The sequence below is a fragment of the Bos taurus genome, chromosome 17, assembly GCF_002263795.3.
Source record: "Bos taurus isolate L1 Dominette 01449 registration number 42190680 breed Hereford chromosome 17, ARS-UCD2.0, whole genome shotgun sequence".
NCBI lineage: Eukaryota > Metazoa > Chordata > Mammalia > Artiodactyla > Bovidae > Bos > Bos taurus.
Window position 1 is genome coordinate 50,656,770 of NC_037344.1, and position 20,453 is coordinate 50,677,222.

The 20,453-nt window shown below is 46.4% G+C and overlaps 1 protein-coding gene across 2 annotated transcripts in view; it reads right to left on the bottom strand.

Annotated features, from left to right (window-relative positions):
* Positions 1-20,453, bottom strand: part of TMEM132B (transmembrane protein 132B) — a 382,092-nt gene that overhangs the window by 351,396 nt on the left and 10,243 nt on the right. Inside the window, exon 1 of one of the 2 annotated variants that reach the window (XM_059876311.1) lies at positions 10,003-10,449. The exons of the other annotated variant lie outside the window; for it this stretch is intronic. The gene's annotated coding sequence lies outside the window, so the exon portion shown is untranslated. Of the gene's footprint in view, positions 1-10,002; positions 10,450-20,453 lie in introns of those variants that run through there. 2 annotated transcript variants of the gene reach the window in all.

Below are 20,453 nucleotides of genomic sequence, written 5' to 3' on the forward strand. Positions count from 1 at the left end.
TCAGCACTGAAATACACTGCCAGGCACAGAGAGAGCATTAATAAATATTTGTCAAATGACTAAACGGACGGATGAATGGGTTGATGAATGCATGAATTATTCTTTTTCTTTTTTTTTGCATGAGTTATTCTAAAGGCAGGTTTGGCAGCAGCCCAGCCTCCGACATTTTCAGAAAATAGATAAAGTAGATTCTAACCTGACATTGTTCGCCAAGAACCCCTTTAGGTGCTGGGAAGACAGGGGTGAACAAGGTGGGTCTCTATTCCCATGGAGACCACACTCTCATCTAGAGCAAAAGAATTGAGATTGTATACAAGTAAACCATCCATCCAGGCAACAAAGGGAGATTCATTCAGATGGTGATAAGTGCTAAGCAGAAAAATCAAACAGGGTGGTTATTTACAAGAGACAGCCAGGGCTGGAGAAGGCACCACTGGACAAGAAACCACAGAGTGGCCACTGAGAAGCCATTTGTCTAACAATAAAAGCGTCTTTTGGCAGGCTCACAATTCTAGCTCCCCACCCCCATGCTGGCCTACCCCCACCCACCCTCCAAGGCAGGGGCCAAAGGTCGTTCCAATGGTTCTCACATGGATTGCCCATTAAAATCATAAACAGAGCTTTTAAAAAGTAACCCAGGTAGGGACATCCCTGGCAGTCCACTGGTTAAGAACCCAGGCTTCCACTGCAGGGAGTGTGGGTCTGATCCCTGGTTGGAGAACTGAGGTCCCACATGCCACACAGTGTAGCCAAACAAGAGAAAAAAGAGGGGAAAAAAATAGTTGGAAACACTCTGAATGTCTACCAACAGACGAACGAACAAAATGTGGTCCATCCCCACAACGGAACACAATTCAGCCCTTAAAAAGCAATGAAGCAGTGATACAGGCTACAAAACGGCTGGACCTCAAAAAACAAGATGCTTTGTGAAAGGAGCCAGACATAAAAAGGCCACACAGTGTATGATTCTATTTACATGAAATACCAAAAATAGGTAACTCCACAGAGACGGCAAGCAGATGGGTGGCTGTCTGGGATGGGGAGTGGGTGCTCAGGGGTACAGGGCTTCCTTTTGGGGGTGATGAAAACGGTCTGAAACCAGATTGATTCAGTGCTTGCACAACACTGTGGATGTACTAAAAACCACTGAATTGGTTACACACTTTAAAACAGTTTTATGTTAAGTAAATTTCACCTCAATATGGAGAAAAATAGTGGAGCCAGCTACTTATAACCTGTTGCCAGTAAGTTCCCTAAACCTTAATTTTATATTGATATTGATACTTTAGTTCACTCACACACACACACAAATATTAAAGCATTAAACCAGGCCACATTCAAAGAGATTCAGCAGGTGCCGGGCCATGTAAGTGGAAGCAACCCCCTCCCTCCCTCCCCGCTGAGATTTCTAAAGGCAGCAGAATAGCGCAGCTCTGAGTTAGGAAGCAGCCTGGCCATCCAGAACAAAACGAAGCCTACCAAAAACATCAGGACCAAAGCAAGAACAGTCAGCTCCTAGAATGGAGAAGGGAGGATTGAATAACCTTCAGGGGAGATGGAAGCGGTTAGCTCAGGGTTCTTAAAGAGTTAGAGAGAAAGATAACCAAAATCACAAATTCTGTTCCCAGTTGAAACAAACAAGGGCATTGCAGGTTCTTTTATGTCTTCATTACAGCCCATCCGTGAATGAAGCTGGGAGCATCTCACAATGGTGTTTACACCCCACCTTGTTCCTCACCTTGCCCCCGGACTCGGCTTTGTGGGCAGGAGCTCAGCTTGCTCAGATTCCCTGGAGGAAACGGTTAAATGGGGGATCGGGGGTGGCCGACAGAGCAGCAAAGAGAGAGGGCATTCCTCATTCACCCCTGCCAACAAGGAGTCAGGAAATCAAGACTTCTGTTCTTGTTGGTGACAGAGAAAGCCAGAATGAGTGCAAAGAAGGGATGGGGTGGTTGGGAAGGAAGGGTAAAGCCACGTGAGGGCTCCCAAAATGGGCTGAAGTTTTTTTTAATTTATTTGTTTGGATGCCCTGGTTTCCCATCTGCCCTGCCCTAGACACACCTCTGGCCAGAGGGAGGAGGTCTGCAGGGAGCGGCCCCTGCTCCCTGCTCCTGTTGGGGAAGGGAGGCAGTGCTCAAGGTGCTCTGCAGAGTTGGAGACTGACCCCAGGCAGGGGCAGGGGAGAGGAAGGCAGAACTGGTTGGGGGACAAATATTTGGGGCGGGAGGCAGTTAAACATCTTAAACCAGACCCACAAATCCGGCAGTACACCTGACACCTCTGCTTGGACCAGGCATCTCCAATCAACCACTGCCTAGAACCACTGCCACCAGATAATTTGGTTCAAATCAGTTCTTCTAGGAGCTCAGGCCAGAACCTTGGGGACATCCCTGACCCTCCCCGCTCCCTACTTCCGCTGCTACCCCTGGTCCAAGCCCCCAGCCCTGCTGCAGCCTCCCCCCCGGGTCTCCCGCCTGACACCCCACCCAAGCCCAGCCCACATCAGTTTGGTTCCTGCACCACAGCGGAGGGAGCTTTTTACAGTGGGAGTTGGTCCAGGTCACTCTGCTGCCTGAACTCTCCAGTGGGTCCCATTCTATTCAGGGTAAAAGTCAAATGTCCTGCAAGGGCCTGCTAAGCCCTTTGTGATCCGGCCTCATCACTAAACTGGTCTCTGCTCTATGGACCCTCTGGTCACACCCATCTCCTTACTGTTTCAAGAACACACCCAGCATCTCCTACCTCAGGGCCTTTGCACTTGTTGCTCTCACAGCAAGAGCAACCTTCCCCCAGTTATGGAGTTGAGACCTCTGCTCAAGTATTATCTTCTCAGCCAGCTCTCCTCCGATCCTGACTGCCCTCTCAACGGCCAGCTGGTCCCTCCACCCAGGACTCCCCAACCACTCCCTCCTTTTTCTCCATAGCACTCACTTCTCCCACTAGAATCTCCACACCAGAGCTGAGATTTTTGTCTGCCTTGCTCATTGTTACATCTGCAGAGTCTAGAACACTGCTTGACACAGAGAGTAAATACTCAATAAATTACTACGTGCTGAACTAAAGAATCAGCAACCAAACAAATGAAAAGATATAGGTGAGACACAGAAAAGCATCTGGAAAGACAAGCAATTGTAAGAGCAGTCCACCTCCAGGGAAGGAAGAGTGCCTTCAGGATTGGGGAACATTTTCATTTTCTACTAGGAGAAAATTTACACATACAACTTGCTATCATTATGTTTTTAAATAAAATCAGTAGTCATTGCATTGCATAGTGTCAAAGAGAAAACTACTGGAAAAAAGAAGAACCACCACAAAATACAGGAGGCACTGAGACGGTGAACTCTACCACGCGGCTGAGCCCAGTGACAGGCAGTGTTCGACAAGCAAGAGACAAATGTCTCTGCACTCGAGGCATGATCAGCACCTTGGTGGGCAGGAGGAGAGGGCACCAAGGGAAGAAAGGGGTCCTTGCACCTGGCCCTGCTGTCGGGGTCTGGAGCAAAGGAAACTGGAAATCTGGCAGCCCCGTGCCCCCAGGAGAGCACTGTCCCTGTGGCTAGGATACTCATTCCTCTGCCACACCAATGCTTGCTGTCCAGGTCCAGGACAAGGAAACCCAGCTGGCCACTGGGTCACCTACGGGAAGAGTGGGTCCACGAGCCTGGGCCCCACCTGGAGCTGGCTAGCTGTGCTGGGCTGGCCAGGTTCTGTATGTTTGTTTCCCAGCCCAGTGCTCAATTATAGAGACAAGATGCCCCGCATGCTTGTTCAGGCTGAACTGGACGGAGGGTCTCATTTTCCTTTTTTTCCTCTCTTTAATCTCAAAGTCTCACACACATTGCAAGTGAGGCGATGGGAAAAGATATTTCATGCAAATGAAAATGACAGGAAAAAGGGAATTGCAATACTCCTATCAGACAAAATAGCCTTTAAAACAAAGGCTATAAAGAGAGAAAAAGAGGGACACCATGTAGTGATAAAAGGATCAATACAAGGATAGTCTATTACCCTCATCAACATACCCAACATAGGAGTACCCAGATACAGAAAACAAATACTAACAGACATAAAGGGAGAGACTGATGAGAATACAATAACCCCCAAGCCTCTTGTCCGTGGTCCCAGATTCCCAGGCAAGGCCACTTGGAGCACAAGCCCTTCTCCTCCGTGTGGAAGCTCCCTTCCCAAATCAAATCGATTTTCCAAACATAATTTGTCTCGGGTAAATCACTGACCTGAGCCTTGGTGGGCATCCAAGTGGCAGGAAGCATGTGGAAAGGGACTGCCCCCCGAAAGCTCAAATTAATTCAGAAGGGGGTCCTAGGAGGGTTCTCGTGGTGACAGGGTGAGGGGCATGTGAGGATCAGGAGTGACAGCTGGGACAGCCCTGCACCTCAGACCCCAGACGCAAAGCTGAAAACTGGCTTCAGCAAACCCAGGAAAGGAAAGCAAGTCTAGCACTAGGCTGCAGAATGGAACTTCCTTCCAGCAATGCTTAGAAAGAAGCCCCCTGCCAGAGACCCTGAGTGGCTGCCCACTACTCTCAGACAAATTTCATTTGCATTCAGTGGATTATGATTCAAGCCAAAAAGGAGCAAAGCATTGATACCTGCTACAGCGTGGATGAACCTTGAAAACATGCTAAGTGAGAGAAGCCAGACACAGAAGATCACACATTGAGGACTGCATCTCTGAAATGTCCAGAATAGGTAGATTCATAGAGACCGAAAGTAGACTGCCAGTGCTGGGGGATGGCGGAAGGAGGTGTGGCTGCTTAAAAGGTATGGGGTTTCTGGGAATTCCCTGGAGGTCCAGTGGTTAGGACTCTGTGTTTTCACTGCCAAGGGTGCAGGTTCAACCCCTTATTGGGGAACAAAGATCCCACATGCTGCTAAGTGAGGCCAAAAAATAAAAATAAAGGGTATGGGTTTTCTGTTGAGGTCATAAAAATGTTTTGGAACTAGATAGAGGTGATGGTCACCCAACACTGTAAATGGACAAAATGTTGCTAAACTGCACACGTTAAAATAATTTGTATGTGATCAAATTAAATTATTTTTTTAAAAATCCAAATTCTTCCCCTTAGTCTACAGGGTCCTGCACAACCTCTGCCCCATCTGACTCTCCAACTATATCTAATGTCACCCCCATTCACTGCTTAACCGGTATCAGTTACACTTGGCAACCCACTCCAGTGTTCTTGCCTGGAGAATCCCAGGGACGGAGAAGCCTGGTGGGCTGCCGTCTATGGGGTCACACAGAGTCAGACACAACTGAAGCGACTTAGCAGCAGCAGCAGCAGCAGACATCATAGGTGAGCCATCAAGGAGATCTGAGTTCCCATCCTGGCTTTGCACAGCCCATGCACCTCAGTTTCCCCAACTATTAAATGAAGGAGTTGGGTTAGTTGATGAGTGGGAGATGCAAATTTAATTCCCTAGAGCCACACTGTCCAATACTTCAGCCAGTAGCCAAATACTGTTTAAACTTAAGTATATAGGAATTCCAATGAAACAGAATCATAAGTGCAGTTCCTTAGTTGGCCACATTTCAAGTATTCCACAGAGACATGTGGCTCGTGGCTACCATATTGGACAGCACAGATATAGAACATTTCCATCTAATAGAAAATTCTATTAGACAGTGCTGGTCTGGAGGGCTCAGACAGGTGACATACAAGAGCCGTGCCTTCTGGATGGAATGGAAGCTCCTTGACAGTAGGGGTTACATCGCCAGCACCTACCATAGTGCCTGGCACACCAAATGCCCAGCTAAACATGTGGTGACTGGACTGGCAGATGAATTGGTGAATGTCACTGCAGTCACATGTCACTCTCTGGGAATGTGGACGCAGTGCAGCCGGTACTGCTGCTCTCCAAAAAGAAGCCAAAAACCCACATTTTAATACTAAAGCTTTCAGTTCTTGAATATTGGCTCAAAAATTATTAAAGCACTAGGCTGGCCAAATAGATTGGCCCCTTGGCTGTCTGTGGCCCTGAGATGCTGGCTTATAACCACTGGATCAGGAGGTAGCAAAGATTCCTTTCATGTGTGCCTCAGGACCTGAAGTTCCAGAACGCTGCATGGAGAAATCAGCAGGTCACAGAAACTCTAAAACCTCCCATTCGTTCCCCCAGGGGTTCCTGGAAGAAGCCCAGGAAGAAAGAGCCAATTACATTTTTCCCCTTTTAAATGCGTGCTCAGCACAGAAACAATATGTGGGGGCCCCAGGTGAAATTAACATTCCAATTCAAGCCTCTCACACAGAGAAAGGTAGCCACCAGCACCATCCTGGAATGCTAAAGAACTCGCAATGAATCCCTTAGAAAGGAGTGAAGGAGCAAATTAATAAAGAGGGAGAGGGGGGCAGGTGGAGAAGCATATCTAGGAACCAAAGCCACCGCCAGGATAAGACAGAAGGCTGTGACTGGTGGCCCTGTGGTGCTGGCCCCCTCACCAAGCCTGCTGACCACACACAAGTCCAGAGACTGTAAGGGGCCTCGTTTAAATCATAGGCTCCCAAGGCACATCACCAGAAAAGGGCTCAGCACATCTGCTACCTCTGAGGAAGGCCGGCAGGACATTATCACAGCAAGAAAACTAAGAGGAAAGGGAACCAGGTCCACTGCCCTTCAGCTGGGGATTCGGACAGTTCCATCCTCCATCCCATCCCTCAGAGCACAAGCTTCCTGGATCCCTCCATCACTCCGTCACTGGTCAGACTCATCACTGACCAGGGCCTCTGGCCATCCGTCATTGGCCACAGGTCCTTTCCAGCGGTCCCCAACCTTTTTGGCACCAGGAACTGGTTTCGAGAAAGATTATTTTTCCAAGGACTGGGGTAGGAGATGGTTTCAGGATGATTCAATGATGTTACATTTATTATGTACTTTATTTCTATCATTATTACATCAGCTCCACTTCAGGTCATTTGGCATGTAGATCCTGCAGGTTCATGACCCTTAGACAATTCACTGATTAATCCTTACTGAGGCCCCTCTACCTATAGCCATTTTTCTCCAAGGCACTTGTGATGGCTTTAAAATATGCCTGCAAATTCTTTGACACTCTTCTGATCATGAGAGGGAGTCAGCTTCCCCTTCCCTTGATTATGGGCTGGCCTCCAGTGAGTAAAATGCATTTGGATGTGACCCTGAGTGACCTCCAAGGCCGGGTCATTGCAATGGACTGACTTCACTCATGAAAAGCATATTAACATGGATCTGTGGAAAAAGCATGTTTTTTTAATACACTGGTATCGGATAGGAGATCATACTTTCTTGACATGTAAGAAAATTCTACTGATCCTAGAAAAAAAACTTTTAAATCCTATCACACACACACATACACAAAAAATGTTGGTAACAGCATTACTCACGATAGCCAATACATGGAAGCAACCTAAATGTCCATCAACGGATGAATGGATAAAGCAGATCAGGTATACATATACAACAGAATGTTACTCAGTCATAAAAGAAATGAAATGACATTTGCCACAACATGGATGGACCTAAAGATTATCATCCTAATGAAGTAAGCCAGAAAGAGAAGACAGATACCATATGATATCACTCGTATGTGGAATCTAAGATATGGCACAAAGGAACCAATCTGCAAAAGAGTAACAGACTCACAGACACAGACATCAGACTTGTGGTTGCCAAGGAGCAGGGGGTGAGGGAGAGGGATGGCCTGGGACTTGGCGGTTAGCAGATGCAAACTATTACATCTAGGATGGATGAACAACAAGATCCTACTGTACAGCACAGGGAACTATATCCAATCTCCTGGGATAAACCATAATGGAAAACAATATTAAGAGTAAAGCATGTACGTATTATATGTGTAAAACTGAGTCACTTTGCCACACAGCAGAGATTGGCAAAACATTGTAAATCAACAATACTTCAATTTTTCAATGTTTTTCATTAAAAAAAATAATGTTGGTATCAGTAAATGTTTGCACAGTGTCATCATAAAAGTCATCAGTTAAAACCTAAAATGTTAAGGAATTGGCCAAGCACTACCTCTGATTAGCACTACTGTTTGTGACTTGTTCTTTCTGTTAGGTTAACCCACCCACTATGAAATTCACAGTCTCACTGCGATTTCTGTGGGCAGATGTGCACTGCCTCTGGAGGGTAGCTTCAGAGATGTTTTTGCCTTTGACATCCAATGTCCCAACCCGAAGGCAGGTGCAGGGAGATTGAGATCATTTCTGAGATACTTTCGACTGGCAGGGGGAGGAGGGGGGACAAGGAAGAGCCTCACATACTGGTAATTACTGACAGATGGCATCTGCTGTGTCTGACAGCATTCTATCCACTGCAGTAGAGCAAGAAAGGGGGTTAAAAAAAAATTCACACAATTCTGCCCTCCATGAGCTCAGACTCAAGGAGAGGTAAGGCATGTGACACTTTCTAGATTTTGTCAAGCACACAGAATGTAAAGGCTTTCCAAGGAGGAGCAGTCATTGCCAGGCAAGGGCATCTGAGAATTTAACAAAACGTCATCAAGACTCTTGAAAGTGATAGAAACCCAACTCAAAGTATCTTAAGGAAAAATGTATTGGTTCCTGAACTGGGGAAGTTCTAGATCAAGTTGGCAGAAGCAGCTACTTTTGGAGATTCCAAAAGGGTCACAAGAAAACTCTTCCCCTCTCCGTCTCTTGGCTTTGTTTTCCCCCATGAGTTCCTGAAATGCAAATCTGTGTGCTCGATGCACAGTGAGACCAAATACCAAAACATGGGAGCTTGGAGCAGAGAAAGGTTTACTGCAGGACCCTGAAAGGAGCTGGGTGGCTCATGCCTTAAAACTCTCAAACTTGCTTCCTTGTGTGCAGGTTTCAATCCCTGGTCCAGGAAGATCCCACATGCCGCAGAGCAACTAAGCCACAACTACCAAGCCTGTGCTCTAGAGCCTGGGAGCCACAACTACTGAGCCCACGTACTGCAACTACTGAAGCCCATGCACCCCAGAGCCCGTGCTCCACAGCAAGAGAAGCCACCACAGTGAGAAGTCCGAGCGCCACAACTACAGAATTGCCCCCACTCGCTGCAACTAGACACCCAGCACAGCTGAAACAAAACAAATCAATTAAGTTGCTGCTGCTGCTGCTAAGTCACTTCAGTCGTGTCTGACTCTGTGCGACCCCATAAACGGCAGCCCACCAGGCTCCCCCGTCCCTGGGATTCTCCAGGGAAGAACACTGGAGTGGGTTGCCATTTCCTTCTCCAATGCATGAAAAGTGAAAGTGAAGTCGCTCAGTCGTGTCCGACTCTTAGCGACCCCACGGACTGCAGCCTACCAGGCTTCTCCGTCCATGGGATTTTCCAGGCAAGAGTACTGGAGTGGGGTGCCATTGCCTTCTCCAATCAATTAAGTTATCTTTTAGAAAAAGCCCCAAGCTCCCCAAAAGCTCTCAGCAAAGCCCTTTTCTAGGAAGGAGGAGGGAGGGACACGGTTGTTGTTGCCAACATCTTGGTGTCAGATCCTTTCAGATCAGTTCTTGAGGTCAGGCCATGGTCAGGTAAGGATGTCACTGTAAACTTCCATCAAACAAATGTTATTCTCTGTCTTGACAAGAAAGGGTAAGGTCCCAAGGCACAACTTTCACCCTCTGAGGTCCAGGCCGGGCTAAGAGGAGGCAGAACTCAGTTGGCGGCTCCCTCAGGGCCAAGTCCCCAGACCCTGTCCAGCTGTCATCGCTGAGGAAGCGGGCACCCAGGACCAAGCCAGCCCTCAGGCCACCCATACGGTGGGAGCCGGGTCCCGCAAACTTCATCCTATGCAGACAGCCACTGCCATTAGGTTGCAGGGATGAGGGAGAAGCTCACCTCTGCCTCAAGGTCTGGACCCAAGCTGTGCGAGGCCTTACGAGGGCTCTGGAGCTCTGCAGGACACAGCCCCCAGCCTGTTCCCTGGGTCCCCCTCCTTCCCCTGCTCATCTACTGGCCTGAGGCTGGGTAAGCCGGAGGAGCCCAGGATTCTGCCTCTTACCTCACTTTCCACCTGACAACTACCACTCCAACCATAGACCAAATTGCCTCACTCAGGATCACTCCTTGACAGTTGGTTGCTTGTGGGCTGGGCCTACTGAGGTCCCAATCAATGGCTGAGCAAGACCACTAACGGTCACTCCTTGACAGTTGGTTGCTTGGGGGAGGGCCCCACTATGGCACCGACCAATGACAGAACAGGACCACTAACAGTCACTCCTTGACAGTTGGTCACTTGTGGGTGGAGCCCAATATAGTACTGACCAATGGCTGAGCAAGACCATTAACTGTCATTCCTTGACAGTTGGTCACTTATGGGTGGAGCCCACTACAGCACTGACCAATGGCTGAGCAAGATCTCTAACTGTCACTCCTTGAGAGTTGGTTGCTTGGGGGAGGGGCCCACTGTGGCACTGACCAATGACCAAGCAGGACCACTAACTCACTCCTTGACAGTTGGTCAGTTGTGGGTGAGGCCAACTACAGTGCTGACCAATGCCTGAGCAGGACCAATAAGGATCCAGCGGTAACCATTGTCTAGTAACAGGGTGGGGAAGTAACTGTCCACAGCAACAGCCTGCATGCTAAGAGCTGCACTCAACTGTGTTTTATTGCACATGGTGCTTCCTTTTCAGGCAGTTCCAGAATGGTAGGTAGCTTCTAAGATGATCTCTAATATTCATCACCTGATGGCATTTATGGTTTTTGTGTGGTCCCCTCCCCTTGAGTAAATTTCTTCTGATCACTGTCATACCTCAGTGTAGAAGGGAGATCACTTCTGTGACTAGCTCAGAGAAACTGTCACTTAGTCACTGTGGTGAAGCCACTCTCTTCTATATGGAGAGGACCACGTGTCAAAAACCTGAGGCTCTCAGTCTAAGAACCCACAAAAACTGAATCCTGCCAACAACCATGTAAGCACAGAAGCAGACTCTTCCATGGTCAAGCCTTCCGATGAGAGCTCAGCCCTGGCGTACAGCATAATGGCAGCCGTGTGAGAGATTTGGAAACAGAAGCTAACCTGCACTGGATTCCTGACCCACAGAAACCATGAAGTGATACATGCAGATTGTTTTAAGCCATCAGTTTGTGCCTTAAACTTGTTACATAGCAACAGGATATATTTAGGCTCTCACCCTCCCAGCTTAGCAACTGCAACTGAAAAGGAAGCTTCCCTCTCCCAGTGCTTGCAACAAACATCCCAGATCTGGATCTCATTGGCCAAGCTTGGGTCATGTGCCCAAGCCCGAGCCAATCCATGAAGCCTAGGAGATGAGATGTTCTGATTGGTCAGGCACGAGTCATTAGCACGCCCATGGAGGAGTAGGAGGAGAAAGTTACCAATAACCAAACCTCACCTCAAAGCTGGGAAGCAGTGACTTCCCAAAATAAAATCAGGGTGTTACTCTCAGAGGAAGGCAAAATAGCAGTCAACCACCATCATACAATAAGTAATGAAGTATGAAGTAATGTGGAAGAAAAGATAAGGGAAAAAAAGCACAAAAACGAGCACCCAGGCACATAGCAAGTGTTCAATTAAAAACTCAATGGCTGAAGAAGAAGATTAAACCAGGGCTACTCTTGAGAAACCTATAATACGCAGGTCAGGAAGCAACAGTTACAACTGGACATGGAACAACAGACTGGTTCCAAATAGGAAAAGGAGTACATCAAGGCTGTATACTGTCATCCTGCTTATTTAACTTATATGCAGAGTACATCATGAGAAATGCTGGGCTGGAAGAAGCACAAGCTGGAATCAAGATTGCCGGGAGAAATATCAATAACCTCAGATATGCAGATGACATCACCCTTATAGCAGAAAGTGAAGAGGAACTAAAAAGCCTCTTGATGAAAGTGAAAGAGGAGAGTGAAAAAGTTGGCTTAAAGCTCAACATTCAGAAAACTAAGATCATGGCATCTGGTCCCATCACTTCATGGCAAATAGATGGGGAAACATTGGAAACAGTGTCAGACTTTATTTTTAGGGGCTCCAAAATCACTGCAGATGATGACTGCAGCCATGAAATTAAAAGACACCTACTCCTTGGAAGGAAAGTTATGACCAACCTAGATAGCATATTCAAAAGCAGAGACATTACTTTGCCAACAAAGGTACGTCTAGTCAAGGCTATGGTTTTTCCAGTGGTCATGTATAGATGTGAGAGTTGGACTGTAAAGAAAGCTGAGCACCGAAGAATTGATGATTTTGAACTGTGGTGTTGGAGAAGACTCTTGAGAGTCCCTTGGACTGCAAGAAGATCCAACCAATCCATTCTAAAGGAGATCAGTCCTGGGTGTTCTTTGGAAGGAATGATGCTAAAGCTGAAACTGCAGTACTTTGGCCACCTCATGCGAAGAGTTGACTCATTGGAAAAGACTCTGATGCTGGGAGGGATTGGGGGCAGGAGGAGAAGGGTATGACAGAGGATGAGATGGCTGGATGGCCTCACCGACTCGATGGATGTGAGTTTGAGTGAACTCTGGGAGTTGGTGATGGACAGGGAGGCCTGGTGTGCTACGATTCATGGGGTCACAAAGAGTCGGACACGACTGAGCGACTGAACATTTATTACAGACCCATGTGAATTCAAGCACTACGTTGAATTCTTACACAAGATCTCCCTTAATCCTGACATCCCTAAGAGTAGGAGCTCCTACTTTCCCCCTTTCACAGACGAACATGCTGTGACACAGAGAGGTTAAGTAATTCACCCAAAGTCACAGAACAAGCAAGTGGCAGAATTGGGATTTAAACCCAAGCAGTCTGACACCTCAATTCATGATCTTAATTTCAGTCATCTGTTTGAAAACAGTTTGTAAGAGCAGCCGAAGGAGGAACAAACTATATAATCAAGCAGTGAGAGATAGAAAGCTGACAGGAGGTGCCAAAGAAGTTCATCCTCTCATTCAAACACTTATTAAAAACTTTCACAAAGAAAGAGAATAAGAGGTAGGAAACCGTACAGGATGGCAAAGCTTGAAAAAGGAATTCCAGCAGCTTCCTCCCTCGTATCGTTCTCAATGCTGTAATGAAGAGAAGCAGAATTTAGTTGCCCTTAGAAAATAATCTGAGATGACAGGCAAATTGATCAAGTAGGAAGAGGAGGCCACTCTGGAGCCTGTTTAAGTGAAGCTGGTACAAAGCTGGTACAAGCCGGTGAGGCCGACCCCCTCTTCTCCAGCACTTTTTCTCCTGAAATATACAGACCTTTTTAACAGCTCAGCCCATAAATTTAAGAGAAAAACACTTTAACTGGGCTGGGCGTGGGGTGGGGGAGTGGGTGGAAGGAGAAAAAAATATCATAGGGAAATTAAAAATTCATCATAAATTCATGGTGCTTTCTAGAGAACTTGTTGCATTAGAAAGGAACGTGTCTGTGTTAAGTGCTATGGAGGCACAGGCTGGGGAACAGAAGATGGCTCTCTTCTAAGACTGAAGCTCCCAGAATCTAGAGAAATGCCACGAGTAGAGGGACTAGCATTTCTAAGTCCTTCGGGGACCATCCATCGCTGGAACCACTGGGAATGGAGCCTTGGGAAGCACTGTCAGGTCCTTGTCATCAAAAAGCAAGCACCTCTTGGCAAGAGGCCTGGGTTCTAAGAACCAGCCCCTGACCATTCCTGGTTTTCTGTTAACTCCACTTCTTCAGGTGTCAGTTCTTTCAGTAACTATCACTCAGTCACACCCTGCCTGGCTTTCCTCAATTGTCTGGAGATTCGGGTTGGGTGCTGATTTCTGCATAGTGTTTCTGCTGGATAGGATGGACATCTGCATATCTTTCTAAACTTCCTTTGGATGTTTGGGGAATCCTCCATTTTCTGTGTGCTTAGTCACTCAGTTGTGTCCAACTCTTTGTGATCCCATGGATTGTAGTCTGCCAGTCTCCTCTATTCATGGAATTCTCCAGGCAAGAATACTGGAGTGGGTTGCTATGCCCTCCTCCAGGAGAACTTCCGAACCCAGATCTCCCTCGTTGCAGGCAGATTCTTTACCATCTGAGCTACCAGGGGAGCCCTGAGGCAGAAGAAAATCACTAAACATACCTTGATATTTTCCTGACATGAAATAAAATAGCAGGCAGCGATTGAAAAAAAAATAATAGTTCTATACGTACATGGATACTGGGGAAGAAATTATATATATTCCTACAGGGAAAAATATACAACAAACTGATAAACAGAGCAGTTACCTTTGGGAAGGAAATTACACAAAGGGGACTTGGGGCCTATCTGTCACATTTTTTAAAACCATTTTCACAGCTTTGACAGAGACAGTGTTGTGCAATCGCCAAACTGTTTTCACCCAGAAAAACTGTCTCCCAGGTTCCCATCCTAGGAGGAAGAATAAAATCTCAAACACAAACCTGCACACAGACACACACACGCAGTGCAATTATAAAAGATCCTGATTGTTTATACCTTCTCTCCAAATGCTTTGCTATTCCTGCTGAAGTAGTCATCCCCAGCTACTAATTATCCCCCCAATATCCATTCTTTTCCTTTGCCAGAGTATCAGAACCTTTATTTTCAGCAACTTCAAAGGAAGACTGCATTCCCTAGGTTCCTTCACAACTACATGTGGCCATGTAATCTCATCATAACCAACAGGATATAAGTAGAAGCATCTTGGGGCTGCTTCTAGGACTCTTCTGTAAAAGACAATTGATACAAATCCTTACCCTTTCTTTATCTGCACCCCCATCCTGGTGCCTGGAATGAAGATGAGATGGCTGTACCTGTAGCTGCCATTTTGGGCCATGAGGGAAAAGACCTCAACCTTGAAATGGTAGAAGGAGAAAGGGTCCATAAGGCTTTCACAGAACAGAGCCAACCTACAGTCCTGGGCTACCAAGCTCCAGAATCTGACTTGGGAAATAAACTCTTACTTTTTAAGCCAACACTTGTTTTTTTTTAACCAAGCCACACAGCTTATGGGCTCTTAGTTACCCTACCAGGGAGCAAACCTGGGACCTGGCAGTGAAAACACCAAGTCCTAACCACTGACTGCCAGGTAATTCTCATGTCACACTATTTTAATTCTCTGTCTCTCACTGATGAGCCCATTTTCAATAAATGCACCCATCACGCCACAGCCCAGCTTTATTTCCTCAGTGAAACACCAAGCAGCATCCCTCCTGGGTCGCCTGAGTCCCATGTAACTTAGCCCCCAGCACCAGCAAAGCAGAGCAGCAACTTCAGGAAGTCCCAAACAAGGCAATCTCACCAGCCCCAGTGGGGACCCAGAAACCCCTAAGAGAAAAGAGCCAGGCTGCTATTTACATGGAAGCAACCTAGATGTCTACTGACAGATGAATGGAAAAGTTGTGGTATATATATATACAATCGAATATTACTCAGCCATAAAAAGGAACAAATTTGAGTCTTCTAGTGAGGTGGATGAATCCAGAGCCTGTTTTATAGAGCGAAGTAAGTTAGAGAAAAACAAATATCATACACTAACACATATACATGGAATCTAGCAAAATGGTGCTGATGAACCTATTTGCAGAGCAGGAATAGAGAGGGGGCTTCCCCAGTGGTTTCTCAGTAAAGAATTCACCTGCAATGCAGGAGATGTGGGTTTGATCCCTGGGTCGGGAAGATCCACTAGAGAAGGAAATGGCAACCCACTCCAGTACCCTTGCCTGGGAAATCCCATGGGCAGAAGAGGCTGACAGGCTACAGTCCATGGGGTCACAAGAGTCAGACATGACTTAGCGACTCAACAACAACAACAAATAGAGACTCAGATGAGAGAACAGACTTACGGATACAGCAGGGACAGGAGAGGGTGGGACCAACTGAGAGAGTAGCATTAAATATATATATACCACCATAAGTAAAACAGCCAGTGGGAATTTGCTATATGATTCAAGGGACTCAAACAGGGGCTATGTGACAGCCTAGAGGGGTGGGATGGGGTAGAAAGTCAGAGGGAGGTTCAAGAGGGAGGGGACATATGTATATCTATGGCATATTCATATTGATGTATGGCAGAAAGCAACACAATATTGTAAAGCAATTATCTTTCAATTAAAAATAATTTTTTAATGTATATAATAATAATATCCACACATCTCCCCGGCTTGTTGAGAATATGAGTTGATACATGTAGACATATTAGAACTATGACTGCCATATAGAAAGCACCATCTAAATATAGCTATTTTATACACACAGGAAGCTTTGGGTCAGTTGTTTTTATTAAAATGGCATGCACAGGCTAAGTTACCCTGCTGTTCACTTTTCTCCTTGACAATAAGCCCTGGTCATCCCTCCAGGACAAGGGAGGTCCAATCCATTCTTTTTAATAGCTACATAGTGGTCCAAGCACATAAATACCACTATTTAGTCCAGAATTACTTTATTGATGAACAATCAAGGTTTTTTTTTTTCCTCTATTTCACCATTACAGACAATGTTGCTATAAATATCCATGAGCATACAATCTTACCAGGAGTGCTTTTATTTCTAGAAAGCATAGGTTTCCCAGCAGTGAGATTGCTGGGTCAAAGATTAAGTTCTCTTTTCATATATATTAGCAGGTTACATTCCAAATAGTCTGTGTTTTCAACCAAAGCAACTAAGATATGTGTGAGATCACTGGACAGGGGTTTCAGAGGTCACATGCACAAAACAGAAGCCCCAGGAGATTCAGGAGCAGCCAGAAGAGAGCCCACAAAGGGCGGGAGGGGGAAGTGCTGGCTCCTTGAGGGAAGAGCACCAGAGGTATCAATCCAAACAAGAGCGCTCTCCCGACCTGGGGCGGGGGCGGGGAGGGCGGGGCGGTGGATGCGGCCCGGGGTGGGGAGGGAATGTCCCCACCTCACTTGGTAGCCTGTCAGAGTAAATTTTCTTCCTTCTGGTGAAAGCACCCAGATTTTCTTTTGGGAAACAATTCCCTGCCTACGTCTCTGGCAAGTTCCTTCCAATTCTGGCTCCCGAGATAAGCTTCTGACTTAAGGGTGGCTCATCAGATGAAGGATTCCATCCCCACAGCCACAGTTCCTGGTTGAGAGGTCAGCACACAACCCATGTTAGTTCAGTAAAAGTCAGTCCTGAGATTCTTGCTGGGACAATTAAGAAAGAGACATTTGACTTTTGCTGGTTGGAGGAAAGCCGATAGTCAGCTTTGCCATCAAAGAATTAGATGAACACAGGGAAAGAGAGAAGCAAGAGACAGAGGGAGAGCATAAGCTCTCATTAGCAGAGTGTTAAGCCCCTGGATCTAGCCATGCCTGAAGCTGTTTCCTCCTTTCAGGGACTAGTATAAAAATTCCCAATTTTGGACTTTGCAACTATGATAATCCAGATTTAATACAGTGGCATACTCCTGCATTTGACACATCATCTCCATGAGTGCACCTAAAATCTTAAATTTCAAAACTTAAAATATCACAGACCTCGGTGTCACAGATAAAAAAGAAAAGGCTATGTTAATCTTTAAAACAACCAAATATGAAAAAACACAAGGTCATAAAAGAGATCCATTGATCGGAGTCATTCTGAGTATAAAATAACTAACCAGTAGGTTCCTTTACGGAGAAGGCAATGGCACCCCACTCCAGTACTCTTGCCTGGAAAATCCCATGGATGGAGGAGCCTGGTGGGCTGCAGTCCATGGGGTCGCTAAGAGTCGGACACGACTGAGTGACTTCCCTTTCACTTTTCACTTTCATGCATTGGAGAAGGCAATGGCAACCCACTCCAGTGTTCTTGCCTGGAGAATTCCAGGGACGGGGGAGCCTGGTGGGCTGCCGTCTATAGGGTCGCACAGAGTCGGACACGACTGAAGCGACTTAGCAGCAGCAGCAGGTTCCTTTAATACTAGCTCCCTCCAGCAGCATCCCTATAAGGGGTCTTCTGAGCCATGAGCCATCAAGCTTTGCCTGCAGAGTAAAAAATATCTCCCACACACATGTGCTACTATTTTTAAAATGTTACATAAATGCTACTGTAATAACCAAAACCTAGTCGTTCAAAAGCATTACTGAATTGATGGCAACTTTCGATCAATATGTTTTTCTTTTTTAACCAAGAGATACCAAACCCACAATTCTTCTTCTTCAAACAAGCTGGATAATCTTTTAGATATTAAAAGGGGATACTTGTTTTGACCATAGGGTGCTATAAACACACATTTACAGAGCATTCCCTGCTTGAACATTTAAGGCAAACTTTGTCTTTAAAAGGGCCAGATAGGCAATTTATTTAGGCTCTGCAAGCCATATGATCTCTGTCACAACTATTCAACCCTGCCCTTGTTGTGAGAAAGCAACCATAGATAGTAAGTAAACAAACAGGCTTGGTGCAATAAAACTTTATTTACACAATAAACAGGTTGAGGGCCAGATTTGGTCTATGGATCCTAGCCTGGTGATGCCTTGTTTAATGGGTACAGAAAATCACAAGCAATGAGATAGGAGCCAAGGCCAGCACAGGGTCAGATGGAATTTACACATCTCTCAACTGTTGTGAAATTGGATGAAGAAAATAAAATTTGATTGACACACAACTTTTCAGCCACACACCTACTAAATAAAGCAAGCACACCTGCAGTGGCACACGAACAATAATAAACTGTGCCGATCACATCAGGGACACAGGAGAGACTTTTTTCTTAGAGTATCAGTGGTTCCAGCAAGAAAAATGAACCCCACACTAAAGCTGAGAGGTTCACAGCTCAAATCTGACCTCCACCTCCAATTTCCAGGGGCAAATAGTACATCTGAATACTGGTTTCCTCAACTGTCCTACCAACATTATTAATAACTGCCCCTAGCTATTGAGCACTTAGCATGTGCTGGGCACTTGCTAAGAAGCATTTACATCTATCGTCTCATAGGATCTTCTTAACTTTATCCTTGTTAATGATGTGTCTTTATGTCTCTCTGACAGATGTGGAAACACAGGCTCATCCATCCCAACCTTCTCCCCAGGGCCGCTGGGAAGAACGCATAAAAGACAAAAACCCAACTTACAGATAGATGTTAAGTTCGGTTTGTTAAGTCCACCGTTAGCATACATTGATTTGAGGGACTTCTCTGGTGGCCTAGTGGTTAAGAATCCACCTGCCAATGCAGGGGGCACCGGTTCGATCCCCGGTCCAGGAAGATCACACAGGCCATGGAGCAACTAAGCCCACGTGCCACAACTACGGAAGTCATCGTGCCCTGGAGCCTGTGCTCCACAAGAGACGCCACCAAAAGGAGAAGCCTGCACACCACAACTAGAGAAAGCCCATGCACACAACAAAGATCCAGTGCAGCCACAAATAAATTATATATATTGATTTGGCCCCTATTCTAAGTACAGCGGTAGGTATATAATTGGCTCCCAATAAATGAGTCTATCAATCAGCATATCCCATAGGGCAAGTTTCAAACTACACCCCAAATCTCACCACTTCTCACCTCCTCTCTAGCTACCACTTTGATCCAAGCCACCAACATCTCTGGACTATTACAACAGCCCCTCGGGGCTCTCCCTGCTTCTGGTTCCTGTGACTCAGAGCACCATCTCCTCTGCTCAAACCTGCCAGTAATTCCAGACTCACTCATTCAAGGCAAAAGCCACAGTCCTTACCAGGTTCTGGTCCCTATAATCTCATCTACTACTCAGCCCAGCCTCAGTGGCCTCCTTTCTGTCCTTGAACCTGCCAGGCACCTTCCCACCTCAGGGCCTTTGCACCAGCTGTTCCCTCTGCCTGGAACACTTGGGTGCCTCACCTCCTTAGGTCTTTACTCAAAGTCACCTTCCTAATCCTGCTATTTAAAATTACAAAACATCTCTCCCCAGCGCTCCCTCTCCACTTCCTCACTTCATGTTTCTCCAAAACCATTAACAACCATTTAACAAACAGCATATCGTAGTTATTTAGCTATTTCAGTGTCTATTTCCCTGTGCCTTAATGCTAGCCCCACGAGGATAGGGACCTTTGCCTGCCTTGTACCTGCCATATCACCAGCTCCAAGTATAAGGCCTATCACAGCGCAGGTGCACAGGAAAACATGTGTCAATGAACAAAGGCAGAATGGAGGAAGGAAGAGAACTGGGGTGAGGTTTTGAAGATCAGCACAGGGGACACAGGTCCATTTTACAGATAGGGAAACTGAGACTCAGAGAGGTCAAGGAGCCAGACCAGTGCTCCCAGATCTTCCAATTTCTTGAGAGAAGCCAGAAACCTGGATATTGACATCTTCCACTTTTTAAATGCCAGTAACGAACAAGAGAAGCCTACAGACCAGATATGGCCCAGAGGCAGCCAGTGGCTCTCCACTGGCCTGGAAAAGTTCCACTGCAATGTCACCCTAAAAACAACTTTTTTGGGGAAAACAACATTTTTCATCTACACCATGCCCCTCCCCTTCCGCTCCCTCCTGCACAGTCTTTGGAACAGACTCAGGGAGAGCAGAGTCCCCTCCCACCTGGCCACCCCTTCCACCCCTT